Raw genomic sequence first — 19,144 nt, forward strand, 5'->3', positions numbered from 1 at the left:
TTTTATTTACAGCTCTCCACTATTTTATTAACCTCACAAAACAGCTGATAAAATCCAGATGGGGGAGATAAGGTTACTCTGCCTGTGGCTAGTTGGCAAATCAGAGGCTATGATGAAGATAGCAACTATCTGCTGATTCACAAGTCATTATACTCTGTCAGCAGTCATGACATCCACTCAGATAAGTTCAGTTATTAAAATTACAGGTGTGTAGCAGGAATAAATGATAATTTATCTACATAATATAGCTGAAAAAGAGTATGTTTGGAAGCTTTTATTCTCAGTTGAGGACCATTAGTGAAGTTCTACTTCCTGCAGGCAGAGTCTATTGAAAGAAACCACCTGAGGATCCAGTCCCCACTCATTAAATTTGACTTTTAATTTTATCTGTAGATTGCATTAATTTTTAATAGCTAACATAATTTCCTCAGTTGTGTTTGAGACGATGAATTAGATGTGACCAATCTCTACTCTTTGCATGGCCTAATGGTCCTGGTTTTGTCCCTTAATAAAATTATTCAATAATAATGTAACTGCTCATGGAGCCACCATCTGTTATGTACTTCCTGTTTTAAATAAAGATCTTCTTTGACTTAGTATACAGGAAAGAGCTAGGTTATGAGTTACAAGAGGCGTCTTTCAAAAGAAAATTACATTTACTTCTCAGAGCTAATAAGGTCTGAATTCTGAGCTAAATTAGAACTATTCAAAAGTACCTCATGTAATGTGCCAATTCCTGCCCCTGACCACAGATGACCTATGAATGTACAAGCAGGATTTCTGTTCCTCCTCCAGTGGTCATGGTATTCTTTGTTAGCTAAGGCTAAGGTTTGCTGAAAAACACAGTGCCCTAGCTGCATTGGTGGTGACATTAACCAAAACACATGAATAAAACTTGCCTAGATATGTCTTCTTCCAATGTAATCACCTCTCCTGAGTACAATACAAGAGTACTCTTACAGGCATAATCTATTCCTCGTGAACGAAGAAAACTTTTGGGCAGATCTTGGTCATGTAAATCCCAGAGTTGCAAAAGCACTTTTCTGCCATTGAGACCCTCCCAGGACACTGACCTCTACCTGATCTTCTATCATACAGTTGGCAGGTAATGCTGTAGGGAATGTGGTACCAATGGCTTAGTAAGGAAAAAAAAAGTAAGAAGAAACAAGGAACTTCATCACTTTTCTGTGCTTCAGCTTACTATTTTTTGCTATACTTACTACTTATCACTCATTTAATAACACTAGAATTAAATCAAAACCTTATATTTTGTATTCCTTTCCACCATGTTCCTCTTCACTTCCCATTTCCCTGAGTAGCCATCTCACTTTATGCATGAAAAGGTATTTGGCTGAGGACAAGAATCAGCAATGCGTTGCGTTGCTAGGGCAGCTCTGCGAAGCTCTGACCAGCTCTCTTTTCCCAACGATAGCTTAGTGTTGATATTACAATCCATTGCCTGTTATTTTAAAATGTCATTCACAATACCTACATTCTGAATATTTATATTCAGCATATTTTCTCATGACTCGTTAATTGCTAAAAAATGACTGTTTGCCCTTTGCTTCTGTCATGCTTGCTTAACTGAACTTCTGTTAAAAGATGCATCTGGTTTTGAGCAGAAAATCAGCAAACGAACTGGAACAGGTAACTGTGCTGAGTTAAGTTTTCTGACAACAGAATCTGGTCTTTGCTGAATGAAGAACTTCATCTACACTTAATCTCTAACTCAGCAAATACTGAGATGCCATTCAAGAAACTTTTTTACGTTCTGTAAGAAATACACTATATTTCTTTGTATATTTGGATTCATCCTGCTGAGCTGTTACTGTTGGAGGTTCTCATGGAAGGTAAAATGTATCCAGCATTGATCTGTAGCTCTAAAGCAGTCCCAGTGTTGACAGAGGAAATTATCTTTCACAAAAGCGAAGTGAGTTCTCTCAATCTAAATAAATTCACATGAGGCTGCATAGACCTCTTCCCCTACACGTTGCTAAGCATGAATAAAGGATGACTTCATCACCTGATGGTACTTCAAAATGAATGACTTTTTTACCCTCAATTCAACTATAATATAAGCCTAGGGGAGAAGATTTTACATATGTAGATTTTGGTTCCTTGGAAGTACAAGTAATTGTAATAATAAATTGCACTGGTCTTTTAGCTATAAAGGCAGCAAGAACAACCACAACAAAGGAAAATAAGAGCAGCAGAAAGTAAATATTATCTATAAACACTGAAAATGCTTGAGAATGTTGAAAAACAATAGCAGCCCAATGCTGAATGATATTAAAATGGCTCAGGCTGAGACTTTTTCCCTTCAATTGCCCTAAAATATTAGTTAGCATTTAATAATAAATGAGATGTAAGAAAAGTATATCCTATGTTTTTGGTTGTTCACACTCAGGGGTTCCTCACTATGAGTAGTAAGTGAATGGGAGCTCTTCTTTGTCTTGCCTTTTCAGGAATTAGCAAATCACTCCTTTTTCAAGATGTTGTGGCTGAATGGAAATTGATGAGATCATTTGGTTGTCCCCAAATGTTGTTAGCAAAAAGCTATGGAAATAGTTATATGAAGCTTGGGAGATTCTAAGAAAGTTCTTTTGACTCAAAACCTCAACTATCCTGACCCTTATGTAACTTTCACTTCAACTCAGTCACTTCCAGCTTCTCACTGGAATAATTTCTGATAAGGAGCAGCATTTCATTATTATTCAGACTTCTCACATAGTCACACAGGTCTATTATAACAGAAAGTCAGTATAAACCTCCAGGCTGTTTGCTTCTGCTTTGATAATCACCTCCAAGGGTCTAGTTACTGAAGGACAAACTCCTTGGTCCCATTGTACACATAGGGAGATATCTGTATGAAGCTGAAGATGAGGTAAAAACATCTTGAGGGTAAACTTCAGAATAACAGCATCAGTTTTAAATCCTATGTTTAACTAGATGAGGAAACTGCAATTTCGTTTACAAGTGTGCTTCTACTGTTTTTCAGTTACTACACGGTGATCGTTACACTTTAAGGGAAAATTGAGAATTATTTATTTACAGACACCCAAATGAGAACCATTCAAGAAATACTAAATGGACAAAAGAAAAGAGGAGCTCAAAGTTCCCCTTCTTAAGTCAGGGGTAGACTCATAGCAATCATACAGTACTAGAAAGTCTTGTTGAATTAGGTCTATTCTCTTGGATCCACTCAAAAATTATTTGCTTAAACGTTTTACTACCTCAAAAGAAGCAGTAAGAGAAACTTTTGTGATGCAAGAGACTAACAACTGATGAGTAGCTACACAGTCTTAATGATCACAGTCCTCCCACTGTCCTGGCCTAGTCCTAACTTGCCATGCTTGAGGGGAGTCTGCTACACTGTCAAAGAAACCAAGGTGTGTGGTTGCCACTCTAGAGACCTATGTCAAAACCTTTGGTGCTGCTAATATCCTTGTATCCTAATATCCTGATCTGTCACATGCCCTGTAAGCATATGTACTACCTTTCTCTCAGTAGCCATGTGCAAAAGCAGCTCTGTCCTTATGTCACCAAATAGCATCATGTCCTAGCCCAGGCAAAAATTTCACTGCAGGCTTTCCGCTGCCTATCTCACTTCCAGAGGTCAAGTTATCTCGATGTTCTCAGAACCAGGCTGCATTTCACAAAGACAGAAGATACAAGGCCTTCTTCATGCAGATATTGTGTTTTTGCTAATGATCACTGGTCAGCGGGGTCAGGGTGTGAAAATTCTTGTTTTTACAGCTCCATCTTGTCTGATAGAAATTAGAGTTGGATACAGGTTTCCTAGAAACTAGCAAAATTCTGAAGTCAGCAGGGACTGTTGTGCTAAGAGGTGGCAATCACAATCTTTCCTGTCGGAGGTAGTTAACTTTCCATTAGTAATTGAATATACAGTAAACCAGATTAAAAAAAAAAGGGGGGAGAAAAAGAGTGTCTGCAGGGAAGGGTTTGAGTCTGTATACCACAGAGTCATGTTCAAGCCTCTGACTAGATGAATCTCCAATTATTTGTACAAGTAAACACCCCCAACAAAAACAATAAACAAACAAACAAACAAACAACCTCATTGTTCCAAACACAAAGTAGTAACAACATCATTCTGGCACGTGGAGCACCTACAGCTAATCTTGACGCTAACTTTAGCAAAATGAGAAGGTGGAAGGGAGGCCACAATGCATTAATCACCGTCTCTGACTTCTTAAAGAAAGCCCTTGCCATCTCCTCTCATGTCATAACTTATGGTCAAGAATCCTCACCAGATACTTCCATCTCCTTATGTTGCCATACCTACTTAATTTGAGGCTCACCTGAACCAGTTTGATGGCTTCCATGACTCCAGTTCTTAGGAGCCCAAAACTCCAACATCATGCAGGCAGGTAGGGTAACTTATGCAGCACTGTTTCAACAGAAGGAGCACATGGAAGTCACATGGTGCAACGTCAACATCTTTTTGAATTTAGACCTTCTCTCTCCATGGAGGAGTATCTTACTTAGAAAATAATTAGTATCTTTAGGATATGGTATGAAAACACACTGTAATAGTGATCACTAACAAAGTAGAAAGAGGAAGGGAGAAACAATGGTTTCAGTAAGAAGCTGTCTGAATATTATCTTATACACTTGTGAACTGACATGGGGAAGTATGTTCTGAATCCTTTTGCGAGTGAAATGAGAATTTCAAAATTATTTTGGATATAATAGAAAAAAACACATTGCATAAAAGCAGGACTTTAACATTATTTACCTTTCATTTGTTGCTTTTTCCAAAGAATCCAGGTTATCAACATTCACTGTTATCTGCAACCTTGAACTGTAAACTGAGAAGTCACTTATACAGAGAAAGAGATTTAGAAGATACAGGTATAGGAAATCACTAGCTCTCCTAAGACCAATCCTTAGCAAGTCTGGTCTTTCCTTAACAGGCTTACCTTTCATGCAGATGAGTACACTAATGATTCCTGGCTTTGAAATTCTACAGTTATGAAAATATGCCTAAAGAAAAATGACTTTCTGTAAGGTTATTTTCACAAGAAATTCTCAGACGTCACCATAACAGAAGAGCCGTGATATACAGAGAAGCAGTTGACAACAAATCTTTGTCTTTTTATTGGCACTACATTTATAAGCCTATCTTTGGCAGATAAATGTCACATATATACATTTTCTACATAAAATCAGCCCAAGCATAGTGTAACTCTATTCTGTAAACAATTTGGATGCAAACTTGGAAGAAGGATTGAAACTTGAAGAATATTTTCCCTATAAAAATATCACAGTTAGTGTTTGAAGAAAGAAACAGCAAAGCCATAGTTAATAATATCTCCAGGAGCACATAGTAGCAAAATGTGAAGCTTGGGATAAGTATTTTGCTATTGCTCATTATCTGACTCACCTAGAAATAGTTTGGTACAAAACCAATTATAATATAAAACATAAACATATGCAGCTTTGTGTATAGGTTATCAGGCACCACTAGAAGAGATTCAGAAGAAATTCCTTTGGTGTATGTTATTTGTGGTCTCATTTGCAAACAGCATGCCTCATGAATAACTCATGAAGTTGTATTGCAAAGCTGTTTTGAGCAGTTATTTGGTGATATTACTTCAACTGTATGCACATGCATAAGTCATTGCAGGAACACTAATACAGCATTATGTTTACCAAATCCAAAAGAAAAGCACACTAAGTAAATATTAAAAAAAAAGAAAAATCAAGAGTAACTATTGTAATGACAGTTTATATTTGAATAAATATTCTTGGCCTTTCATGTTTCTGATCCATTGATATTCTTTCTACCTGGATTTACTGAATGGAGTGTCACAGTTCCTAATGTGATATCAACCTTTACTGTCAGGTGATCTAATTTTTCCATTGTAGGTGAAATCCCTGGCATTGTAAGTAAAGGCATGGCATGTGAAACCCCTGACATGCTATAAGGTCCTGTGACTTCACCATATGCCAGGCAAAAACATGAGTCTCATAAATTCAAGGGAGAAATTTTGGTTGATTTCAGAGAGATTTGAACAGTAAATGACTTTGGTGTTTTCTCTAGCAAAGGACATGTTGTCAAAACACCTATGGTGAAAGCTGGAATATGCTGAGTTGTACTTATACTTAAGTACCTGTTCTGTCTTCACATAAAGTACCACTTTTGAATCCCATGTTTAAACTGTACAGTGCCTACTTTGAGGATGCTTCTGCAAGCACATTCCTAGGTTCTCATGTGATAAAGGGTTGTAGAGCCACAGCTAGCTGAAACATGACAACTGTATGGAAGCAAGGAAATTTCTATGGTATCTCATACATTATAGACATATGTACCAATTTGTTTTACTTGTTGGAGTGCATGCTTTAATGAAAAAATAAATGCATTAGAATGGAAGGTATGGAAGATCTGGAAAATACTTTTCAGATTAGGAAATTTAGAGGAAAAAGACATTTCAGAGGACCAGACCTTTTGAGAATTTAGAGTAAATTTAACAATTTAAGTTCTGGCCACAGAGAAAACATTTTTAAAAAAGTCTTGAGATGCTCTGTTTCAGCTTTATCAAAACAATTTTTTTCATTTTCAAAATATCATGCATTATTTAGAAATGAATATATATTAAAGACAAAATTGAAAAACATACAACCAGAAGTAAACCAGGTTGGTCAGAATGAAATAAAATGTTTCCTTTTAAGTTAAACTATGTTTTGGGTCAACTTCAAACATTTTTCTTGATATTTTTTCCATATTTCTTAAAGAAAAATGTCACTCAAACTGATTTGGTTCGTTGGAGCATGTGATCATATTTTAAATTGTTCCATGGATTTCAACTGTCTATCCCTATACTTCATTAAAAAAATAAAATAAGATAAAAAATCCCCTGCCTTTATGATTCAGCAACTGCACTGAGATCTGTTTATTTCCAAGTGTGATGCAGCACCTCTGGACAGTACAAAAGCAATCAGCAAGATGGGCATGTGAACGCCATGGAAACACAACTTTTCTGAACCACAAAAAACACAGAAAGAGAGTTCTTTACAAGATGTACAGTTCTTCACAATGTCTTCACAACTATTTAATACTAGAACTCACATTTAAAAGGATACCAAATATTCTACATAGTCTGCATATTGGAAAAGATGCTTCCACCACTGTAAAGTAGTTTCTCTGGGACATATGCAGGCAGATTTGCTGCAGCACAAAGCAAGCTGGATGAACAGTTCAGATCCTGAAAGAAAGGACTTAAATAGAAAAGATTTTTGCTAGGGCGCTAGACATATGCCTCTGTTCTTATAAAACTTGCCTTTGTATGTCACATGTAATTCTACTCCTGCAACACAGAAGCTGGAACAGAAGTTTTTGTCGTACTTTCTCATGGTGCAAATGGTTGTTTCAGTGGTAACTGACAGCTTTATGCTTCCCCTAAAAACCCTTGACTTGATTATTGAGTTGGTTTGGTTGCACAGTGGGAAATAGCAAAGAGATGAGATGATAGACAGTAGGCATGACAAAAGCTCAGTGGACAGTTTAATGCCATCTTGAAGACATCAAAGATCATAGAACAATAGAATAGTTTGGGTTGGAAGGGACCTTAAAGACCACCTAATTCCAACCACCTGCCATGGGCAGGGACACCTCCCACCAGATCAGGTTGCTCAAAGCCCCATCCAACCTGGCCTTGAATGCTTCCAGGGATGGAGCATCCACAGTTTCTCTGGGCAGCCTGTGCCAGTGCCTCACCATCCTCATAGCAAATAATTTCTTCCAAATATCTAAGGTAAATCTACCCTCTTTTTGTTCAAAGCCACTGTCCTATTACTAAACTCTCTGACAAAGAGTCCCTCTCCAGCTTTCTTGCAGGCCTCCTTTTGGTACTGAAGGCACTGTAAGATAATATGAGGGTCCACATCTATTCTCAGTAACAGATTTGTTCTGGGTTCATGTTTTACCCTTTTTTTTGTTGCTACAAACTTCTTCAGAGCTGTCATGATGTTATAAGCACTTATTAAATTCACAAACATATTGCTAAATTGATAAAAGGAATCCTGTACAGCAAGGATGCCACAAAGCAATTTAAAGGCTAAACATTTTAATTTTGTGTACAATGTATGTGAATGTGTGACTCATTGCTGCATTTCCTATCTTCAGTCTAAGCTGAAGCAATAGAATTGGACAGGAAAGCTCTAGTTACGCTATTGGGAATACAGCAATTTCAAGATCAAATATGTTAGCAGGTTGCTCACATTTTCATGCACATTTGAAAGAGCCCATGGTTTCTGAAGGGCTGGCACTATTCTGTAGGCTGTCAGTGGTATTACACAGTGAGTTCATTTCTTCTACAACTTCTTTAATTGTCACAAAAAAAGGACAATTTGTCAACAGCATCTATAACCTTATTTTTATATTATAATACTCCCAGATGTACACAAACATCACATGTAATGGGTATCACAGTCTCTCCTCTGTGGTTTTTCACAGCATATTGCATTGGAAAGAGAGAGCTCCCTGATAGTGACTACAAAATTTGTGACTATTGGTATTTTTCAAAGAAAGTCCACCCCTTACGCTTTGCACATAGTCCTCATCTGTAAACACATATCTATATTGCAACATCATGCAACATTTTGCAATAAACAAAATATGACTAAAACGGATGTGTATTAGCCAACTGTTAATCATTTAAATGCATGTCAAGGCAGGCCGTGCCTGGGTCTACAGAGATGCTCAGTGAGCCCAAGAAGGTGAGCAGAGCAAGGAAGGAAAGGTCCTCACTCCTCCCTTTCCACTCCTGCGTAGACCTAGCCGCAGACTCATACATAGCAGAAAATACCCATAGAGAGGCAAAAAATAAAAACAAGCAAAAAACCAGAATGTATTTAGATAGGCATGGTATAATTAACCAAAATAAACTGTAGCCAAGAAACTGGGCTGTAAGAAGGCACTACTGCAAGGAAATCTCAGAAAAAACACCAATAAATAAGAAATAAGACTTGAGACTCTCCTTAAATATTAATTTCTGCAGTTCAGTGCATTGGGCTGTGAAATGCCTCATTAAGTCTTTCTCTTGTTGTTATCAATACTATGTTTTAAAAGATGTTGGAGCTTTGTTGGTCTCCTTTAACTTGGTAATAAATTGGTATCATTGTATTTTCCCTTCTATTTCAAGTAATTATAGCTCTCATTATAGTTATAGTGGTATTTATTTCTATTGCCAGCATATTTCCCCCCCCCCCCCCCGCCATCTAGATATCTAACCAGGATATTCTATCCTGCCTCATTTTGCTGCTTAATTATATTTAAGTAACGTTTCCCTTTCCTGATTTTCCCTCACTCCTAATTTGCCTGCTTCCAAGTGAGAGGTATATTTAATTTAACAGCTTTCTGTCCCTGAATTTCCCTAGCTGTTGCCCCATACAATAAGGCTTCATTGTTATTTTCTTTCTCAAAATCATATATTAGGCTTAGTGCTTTAGGATTAAAAAAAGCATGACAGAGAAAAGGGAAAATCTGGGGGTGAGGGCAGCTTTCAGTGATACTCTATTCAAGCAATTCAAACTTTTCAAGGCAGATATAATAAAGAGTAATTCACTGGAGGTTATCTGCAAACACTGCCTGAGCTCTAACCTTAAGGGAAAATCAATACAAATTTATACAACAGGCTGATCTGGGGGGCTCTTCAGCATAGTCCTGAACCCCACAGTTCGAAGACCTAGAGGAGAGCAGAAGTGTGGTGGAAAAGGGGTGCTACAGAGAGACATCTTCATGGCAGCTGATCACTTTCCTGTCAAATGCACTTCACATTTGGCAAGCCTGATGCTCCTAGCACAGAAGGGCAAACGGTGCCTGCTTTGAGCAGGGGAGAGTGTGCCGGGGCTGTGCTCTAAGGGGAAAATATTTTCAAAATGTCAGCCAGCATTTTGGAACCTGGAATTTCCTTCTGAAAGACAACAGAACTGCACTGCAGAGTAGCCTTTTTTTTTTTTTTTTTTTCCCTCATAGTATACACAGACACCTGCTATTAGATGATATCTTATGGGTTGCTTCATAGGAAGCTGGGCAGGCCAGCTCAGTGCAGCACAGCCTGATGTGTGCTGGGGCATTGCTGGTGCTGCCAATGGGTCTTGACTCTGTCTGGGACTTTATCCTCTGGGCTCTCTCATGAAATATGCCCAGCATCAAAATCAGTGGTGGATAAGCTATCCAAGGTGGTGGTGAGAGCCCAAATGTCTACAGTTAGTGCAAAAATTTTACTCACCATTCATATCAAGCCCTCAGGGCCGTAACCTTCCTTGAAGAGGTGCTGGCAGGGAAAAGCCAGAGTGTCACAGAGCACATCGTGCTGAAGGCAGCTGCAGAGAGTGAAAGAAGCCCTGCAGTCTAGGAGCTTACTTTTAGAAGAAAGAAGTTTGGACAAGGAGATTTTGACAAGCCTGGCAAAACTGTGTTGACTCTGTCCCTGATCTTTTATTCTTCTCACTGCTTTATGCAGATGTAAGTATTAAAAACATGAATGCAACAGCTAATCAAGGCTCCCAAGACTATTCTTCTAAAATCAGAGTTTGTTTTTCATTACTTACATTTAGAAGACTTTGCTATAGTACAATGGTGAAGAGAGATAATGTTAAAGCTTATTTGGTCTAAGAATTTTGCTGGAATTAATGCACAGCAGTCTCTTGCAGGGGATTGAGAGTCAGGTCAGGTACCTCCTAATGTAAATGCCTACAGTCTTCCACAGCTAAAGTGAAGTGCATTCAGAGCAGCAGACACAGCACTGTGGAGTTGTCACTCATGACAAGGGTTGATTTAAATGCAACACTATCAGAGTAAGCACAGTTCTGGCCTCACACTTTCTAGAGAAGCTAGTAATAAGTGAAGGATTAAAAAAAATTACTTCTCCCTTCTTCCTGTGTTGTTACTTTTCTTGAGGAAGAATCTCTATTTAACAGTAAATATTAAATGATACATCAGTAGTTATAATATATGATGTGTGGGGCACACATTTGTACTGAATGTGTTCTCTGCTGAAGTGCAGGACACAGGACTGGGGTTATTCTTGCCCTGAGGTTCCTGATCACTTTTCTAAGGGACGAGCTGCAGAAGCAGGAACCTCACTTCCACCAAGATCAAGGGGATAGCACCTTGCCAACATTTTCTCTAGCTTTCTTCCACCACGTAACAATGCTGATCTATCAAAGTAAATAAGCAGACTGATTCAGTTCCTGACAGCATGATGATTACTTTGGAGAATGACTAACTGAAATGATTTGTTGGAGTATCTCACTCTGCAGCAGCAGTTCAGGAGTATCAAGGAGATGGGGCTATGACTGATAAGAGAGGGAACATAATTTCAGGTAGGGTCACAGAGAAGAGATATTATTCTTCTGGATCTTGCATGCTTCTTTTGCCTCTATATGTCAGATGACAATAATTAATTTGCTGTCATCAGCTAACACCTATCCAGTCAGGTTGATGTGGTCTAAAGACATCAACATTAGGAAGCAGTGGAGGAGAAAAATGATGTTATGGTCTAGAGTGACGTTAGCTCACACAAGAACAAAATTTTTAAATTAAAGAATGTGCTATTCAGAACTGTGTAGAACATTTGCAACTTTTCTGGGCTCAAAATATGAACTCAAAACATGTATTCCATAAATGTTAAAAAGCCAAAAAAAAATCAAGCCCGAACACGCCTCCCTGACTAGGGACTTAGTCAGAGTTTTACTGTAACTTTTCAGAAGTAGAAACCTGGATGTGTCCGTACACTTTGGAGACAGTTCCTGACCTGCTTTACCTTGCTGCGTGCTGAAATACTTGGTTCTGTTCTACAGCACAAGATATGATCCTCCAATTGCCACAGTAGCAGGAGATATCATGTGAAAAAGCTAATTCTATCTACAGTTTAATGCTTTGCAATTTTATATCCTATCTTGTAAGATAAGTCTTAAATGATGGATCTGGGAAGGAGCAAGAAAGGAAAGCAATGAGAAGATTTCCCCTGCAAAGTTATTGGTATGCAAGGGTTTAAATTCTGGCACAAACCCACAGCCCTGACTTTTCTTCTCCACGTCCCTTCCCCCAGCAATACTGGAAAGTGTTTACAGACAACTTAATTTTACCATCTGGACATGGAGTGTGTTATGCAACGTCCAGATTTCACAATTTATTTATTTTTTATTTATTATTACTATGTCTCTGCAGAATTGTCATTATGACTTTGCAATGGCAAATAAAAGGCCCAGTCCTATCAGGGTAGGTGGGAATTTTCTTTAATTTTTAGAAATGGAACTGAAACATATTAGGGCCACAGATAGGTGAACTGATGTACACAGCATCTGAAGAGCCCTGTCAAATACCTCCTTGAACAACTGTCAGATAGAAACAGTACTAGAGAGACAGAAAATCAAGTTACTTTGGTCTAATGTGTTATTTCATGAAGGTATCATTCTGCAGTTCTCCATTAAGTAGACAGGACAAGCTCTTGAAAAATGATAAATACTTAAGAAGCTTTTCAGTGTAAAAAATTGCAAACAAACAATTTTTCAGACACATATCATTCACCACTGCAAACTGCATAAGACTTACCCTGTTATTTCCTCAAGTTTTCTGCTGGGTAAATCCTTCAAACTGAGAACTGCAACATAACCGTGAAGTGATAAGCAATAAATTGCATCAGGTATATACTAAAATTATCTTTTAATATACACATAAGTTATAATAAGTATAAAGGTATTTGAATACATATGCAAGTATCATTATAGTCTTGGTTTTCCCTATCAGAACACTGGGGCTGCAAGTAAGGCATGCTATGAAGTAGTGAGCTGCTTTCAGGACAAGTTGTGAGTATGTGATGGGCTGGGCGTTTACTTTTTAAGAAAATGCTTAACTGATGTGTCAGAGAGTCTGAAAGGACAAATGTGCCCAAAATAAAGCTGTAGATCCGAAACTTCTAAAATTGGGAGAAGTCTGAATTGGGATTCGGATCCCAGTTCTGCAGTTGGTACTTATTTAAATGCAGAGGAAAAACAAACAAACAAACAAACAAAAAACAACACTTTCCCTACATGCAGAGAAAATGGGGAACAGGATTAGAAGGCATTGGTTCCTTAAAGGTAAGAATCTTTGAGATCCAAGGTACATATCCACCAAAGCAGTGTAAATATTATCAGTCCCAAGTGTGGCAAAATCTGTCAGGTTTTGGTTTTCATTTCAGACTTGACACACAGTTCATAACTGAAAAAATTCTCAAGTCTTGGTCAATTTTGCTGTAGTAAGTGATCAGCAGGAAGACTGCTTTGTGATTGTGCTTTGAAATTGCCATAGCTTAACATTTTATGTCTTTGCTTTTGACATGGAAGCAGGCGAAGCCTAGTGTTTCTACCTGAATATTATTCATAGGGTCTGTGGGTTTTGAGCCTGAAGAAAATGCATAAAGTTATGGGAAAACAAACATGATTTTTATATCATTGGAAATAAGATATACCGCAATATGTAACACAATATATTTATGAAAATTTTCTGGCACTCTAAATTCCTAATTTCCTTAAAATGATAATATTCAAATATATTTGAAATAATAATATTTTGTAATAAGTAAAGCAGTATATGTAGTTTTACCTTGCTTCAGCAGAAATCAGGGATGTAACCTTTTCCTCCTGGAAAGGACAAAAGGACACTACTTAATGGCATTAAAAATACAATGTATTACTGACAGAAATATGTCCAAACAATTCTGCCTGCAGGATGTAAACAAGCCCCGTTCCAGAGCACAATCTTTCCCTGTCTACCTCCCCATAAGTTTTTGGTGTCCAATTCTCTATCAGTTTTCTTAGAAGACAAAGAAAGTCATAAGATGAAAGGAGTGTGTTGACAATAAAAGCAAAGCTAAAGAACTTCAAACCAAAACACTTGAAAAGAATACAGAAATGAGAGGACTGTAAATACATCTCTAATACAGCAAAGAATTCCACCTAAAGCCTGAAGTAAAGCACACCAGAGCAACTGGAAATATTCTGAGAAATGCACGAGGGATTTTTGAATGGGTTTATGATGTCTAAAGCACTTGATGTGAACTTCTACCTTGTGCTTTTGATATGGACAACCCAGAGGACTTTGATAACTGCCTGGAAAAAAGCCGCAGTACAAATCTGGAAAGATGTCTTTCCATCCTGCTCCCTCAGGCAACAGCACTGCTCAGTATCTCTGCAAATAATGCCCTGCAGCTCCATGTTGAGGTCTACCTTCCTCCCAGCTCTGCAGGCCTGAAGAACATGGTAGGAACACCGTCACAGCTCCAGCAAGGTTTCTCACCTCCATAAGCACTCCTACTGAGGACTGGGGCAAGGTGAGCACAAAAGCTTTGTGTGTGGCAGTGCTGTCCTCTGGGGCTGGTGCCACTCTGCTCAGCCCTGGTGTAGAACAAGGTGAGCACAAGAGATCATCTAGTCCAACTGCTTGATCACTTCAGGGCTAGGCAAAAGTTAAAACATATTATTGACAGGGTTATCCAAATGCCTCTTGAACACTGAACGAAAACTTAACTTCAGCCTGGAGCAGGCTGGAGCATTGGAGGAAGTGCAAGAAGGCAGGAGGGCAGAAGGTGAAACAAAAGCCACACAACTATGGGTGCTCCTGGGCCCTGAGTTTTGTCATTGACCAGACTCAGAAAGTCAGTGAGCTGGAGGGAAGATTTTTGTTTCCTTCCTCTAGCTACTAACTGTCTACGTAGTGTGGTGTCTCTGAGACAGTCTCCTGCTGTACACATTCATATGGCATTGCCCAGCACAAAGGGATTGTAATTCCCTTGGCTTTCTGGTTACTAGCAGATAATAGTGAAATAAGATAGAGTGAAACACTGATATATTGTGTGGGCAAACCTGTTGTACAGACTATACACCCAATGCTATTTATTCATCTTTTCCAAAAGACTTTCTGGGTAAATTAAAATTGAAATTTGTAATCTCAGTATTTTCCTCATGTTCTTAAAATGACTTAAGCAGATAGTTTCATAACTGTCATATATGAAGCTTAGTTTTTGCCTGTTTATTCATTAATTTTCAACTTAGTTGCTTGTGTTGAGTCACTTTCAGTGATTAGCATGAGTAAATTAGCTTTTACTCTGTGACAGTTCTGAGAAGTTGAATTAGTACCCGTGTTTACTGCAAAGATTTTCTTTGATGCTATGTACTTATGTTCTCATACTATTAAAGTGACGTTAATAATGCAGACTGTCCCAGCAGAAATCAACCTGTGAAAAGAAGCATAGTGCAACAACAAACAACTAAGTAATCTTTCTCGATTCCAGCTGAAATCAATGATTTCTCAATTTCTCATCAGCAAATGACCCTCCTTCACTGACATTAATTTATCTTCAATGTTACACATTTCTTGCTTGATTAGCTTTTAAATAGTAGTACCAGAAGACATGCTCACTGTTTTGTTGTTGTTGCTACATCTAGATTAGACATTGCTGATTTATATTTTATAAATATTTTTCTTGCATTTCTGTCTGTTGCTGTGCCAGAAACTAGAAAGATCACTACCTGATCAAGAAAAATGGTAGCAGCACGGCTGCTGAAATGTCTTAATGAGTATCAGTGGAACAAACATCGTTGCAACAAAGGCATTGAAGTCAGAGTCTCAGGAGAACTTGAATAAGTTGAAAAAGATTTGGTTCATGTATCCTGATCATTCATTTTTCTAATGAAAAAAGCAATGTGGTAGACCTGTATGAAAAAGTAACATATTACTGAGAAGAAAATGTATCTGCCAATATCTGTAAAAATCTGTAAGAAAAAGATTATTTTTAAATAGCAGAAAAGAAGTAAGAACAAATAAACAGAAAACCAGCTTTCCAGAGGGAAAAAAAAAAAAAAAAAAAAGGTTTTCTATCCCCAGGAGGATTAATAATTGACATGTAGCAGCTTCCGTGGTTGAACAGCCACCAAGCAGATGGATGGATATGATTATTCTCTCTCATATATTTACTAATGGAAAGTTCCCAGTACAAACATTAACATAGTATGAATTACTTTATGCTCTTGAGATTTTTAGTTCCATAAATATTTTTGGCAGCTTAGCTAAGGAGATAAAATTCTCTGGACTTTACTTTATTTCATACTTTTAAAGCATACTTTTTACATTTCCCACAGAGCAGCACACTGAAATCACAAAATGCAACTGTTGCCTCTTTTCTGAGAACTCTGTTTGCACTACTTTATTCCCTTGCTGAAAAAATGCGATATTTAAGAATTTCCTGACTCCACTTGCCCACATAGTATAAGAATAGGATTTCATAAAACTGTCTTGATCTGATGTAGGGGCCCAGCACTTGTACTAAAGCTATCTTTTCTGCAATTAATTTTTAATCAGTAGGACAGCACAATTTAAACAAGTTGTTTCGGGAACCTTAGATGACACGTGATAGGACTGATCACTAAAGACCTGTTTTGAAACACTGACTATGTTTATTTATTCTGAAAAGAACATAGGATCGGGGATCAGATTTAAGCAAGTTTCACAGCTGCAGCTGAGAACTGTTACCTCTACCTCTAAAGAACAATTAATGGCCTAGACATTTCCTATTCCATCTTTTTCATCATGCCTGAGCTTTAAAAAAAAAAAAGTCTCAGTTTTAAGTCTCAGTTTTAACAGACTGTCTTGAAAGACTTACTGCTGCACATACTGCATGTATTTTTATAATGTTGTTGACAATTTGCACTTCCTCTTGTACTGTAGATTATTCTGTGTTGGTCTATGCACAGGTAAATATTCTTGTCCAGTCATTTCCTAGCACATATTATTACTTTTCAATCAAAAAATATATTTGGAAATTCCAGAGCAAAGTGCTTCCAGCTTTCAGATTGCTTTCATGGAAACCTATACTTCCAGGGGGAACTCCAGAGATTTTCCAAAATTCTGAACTCTTTGGCATCGCTCTTCCCCACACATATTGTTGACATTAAAAAAAAAAAAAAAGAGGAGACAAAGATATTCTCCATTTCAATAATTACTTAGAATACTTGGTTATGCTACTAAAATTAATACGGACCTTATCAAATGTGATCCTTTGTTATAACAAAAAAAAAAAAAAAAAGGTTTCAGATGGCTAGCTCAAATATCCTGATAGAAAAATGAATTATCTAACCCTCTAGCAATAGAAGCCTTATAAAATTATGGGCAACAGCCTGTACTTTGACTCCAAATCTCAGGTGTATAAACACAAATCACAAGCCTTTGGTCTGGAAGCTTGTTGTTTTCCTCCTACTGGCAGCAGTGCTGATAAGAATCCCTTCTCAGTTCTCTCAGCCCTCCCACTACGTCATTCCCTCTTTCAATAGCCAATTTCTTTGGAAAAGGTTCCTAAGCTGTGGATTGGAAAGAAGTTTATAAATATACAACCACAGTGCGCAAGGGTAAATTCTACTCTATCTCCCATAAGAAAACATGAACCTCTTTTCCTTGGTTGTATCTATCTAGTCAAATTACTTGTCTTTGACAGTGGCCAGTACTAGATGGATAGGTAGAAGGACACATACAAGTCCATCTCCTGGGGTCCATCCAACTTTCCCGTCTCTAGCGACTCACATTATGATAGACCCATGTGGTAGAGATGGCACCTGGACAATTGCCCATCTTCATTTCTTTTCCTCCAGAGAAGAAGATGCTAGTTCCTTCAATCTGTCTTTGAAGCAAACTTCTTACTCAGTGGATCACCCTTGTCTCCCTCATCTACCTTATTTCCACTTGGTTCCATAGGAGGAGACACGTTAATATGAATTCTGAGCTATAAGGAACTGGCATGCAAATACATACATAAAAAAATATATATTTTACTAAACTCACACGTGCAGAGTGTTCTTCTATTAATATAAATGCATTTTCTACTTTTACATAGCTTAGGGTAAAGCATTACTGGCTTTATAAAGGGTGACTGTCCTGAAGATAGGAATCTTTAATTTTATAGCCTGAACAGGAAAGGCCCAGATTATGCTGTAAATAATTTTTATGTTTACAAATATCAGGATATAGAATAGGGCAAGATTTTTCTTCCCTCCCTCCATCTTGGAAAGTGATTCATTTGGTAAGGAGCTATTAGTCTGGTATTGATTGAATTGTTTTTTCGTTCTCTATTCCCTCTTCAGCCCAGTGTTCCCAAAACATACACTAGTGCGGAAAGTTCATACCCTAGAAGGTCAGTATTTCATGTTTGGCCAAAGCAAAATCAGGCTATTAAAATAAAATGTCAAGATCATTTTCTCTTTAATGATCTATCACAACTGGGCATGGGACTTCAGACAGGAACCAACTTCAAAGCTGGTAAGAAATGTAATCTCAACACAAAGATACTGCTGTTATATTATTACTTTCAGATACTTTTCATGTATGTAATAAGTATGATTTGAAAGTACATAAGGAATTGTTATAATTATTGATTTAAGAACTGAGGAAATAATAGTGAATCTGTGATCACAGAAAAGTCAAGTTGACCTTCAATAACTGGAAACTATATTGCAAACAGGAAAATATGGGCAAAAAAATACTCTAATTTCTGCATTTCCCTACTTTTAATTTTTGTTGCTGTACTGCAGTAAACTAGTACTTTATCTGCATTGTGCTTTGATACTGCCGAGGTTAATAAGTACCTGACAGAGACTTTTTGTTGTTGTCAATCAAGTAATCTGTTGTAATCGATTCAGTTTTAATTTTTTTTTTTTCTTCCAAATTTCATTCAGGCCTTTAACGCATGGCAAATTCAAATACCTTTGTTTTTCCAGTTCTGGGTTTGGTTGGGTTTGGTTTTGCATTTTTCTTTCTTCTGACTGAAGAAGGAAAAAGGACAGTATGACAAAAATAAAACAGACAACTGCAAACCAAGGCATTTTCAATCTTCACCTTGCCTCTGTGTTTTTTGTTCTTTAATAAGCTGTGTTCTGGTTTTAAATAACTATATATCAATCTGTGATTGCTTGTATATACCAATCTGTGATAGTGGCTGGATGGGAAATCTGTCAAGCCCTATTTTTTGCTAATTCTTTAGAAATGAAATATTAAAGGTACTATTATAACTTAAGCAAATCTTTTTTTTCTGCTGTAGATAAAAAATTGGGAGGAAGAATTCGCTTCTCTTATTTTCCTCTCACATAT

At 37.5% G+C, this 19,144-nt stretch overlaps 1 long non-coding RNA gene across 1 annotated transcript in view; it reads left to right on the top strand.

Moving 5' to 3' along the window:
* Positions 1-19,144, top strand: part of LOC136790714 (uncharacterized) — a 35,335-nt gene that overhangs the window by 522 nt on the left and 15,669 nt on the right. The gene's annotated exons all lie outside the window — the stretch shown is intronic.

This window comes from Anser cygnoides, chromosome 4 (genome assembly GCF_040182565.1).
Source record: "Anser cygnoides isolate HZ-2024a breed goose chromosome 4, Taihu_goose_T2T_genome, whole genome shotgun sequence".
NCBI classification, from domain to species: Eukaryota; Metazoa; Chordata; class Aves; order Anseriformes; family Anatidae; genus Anser; species Anser cygnoides.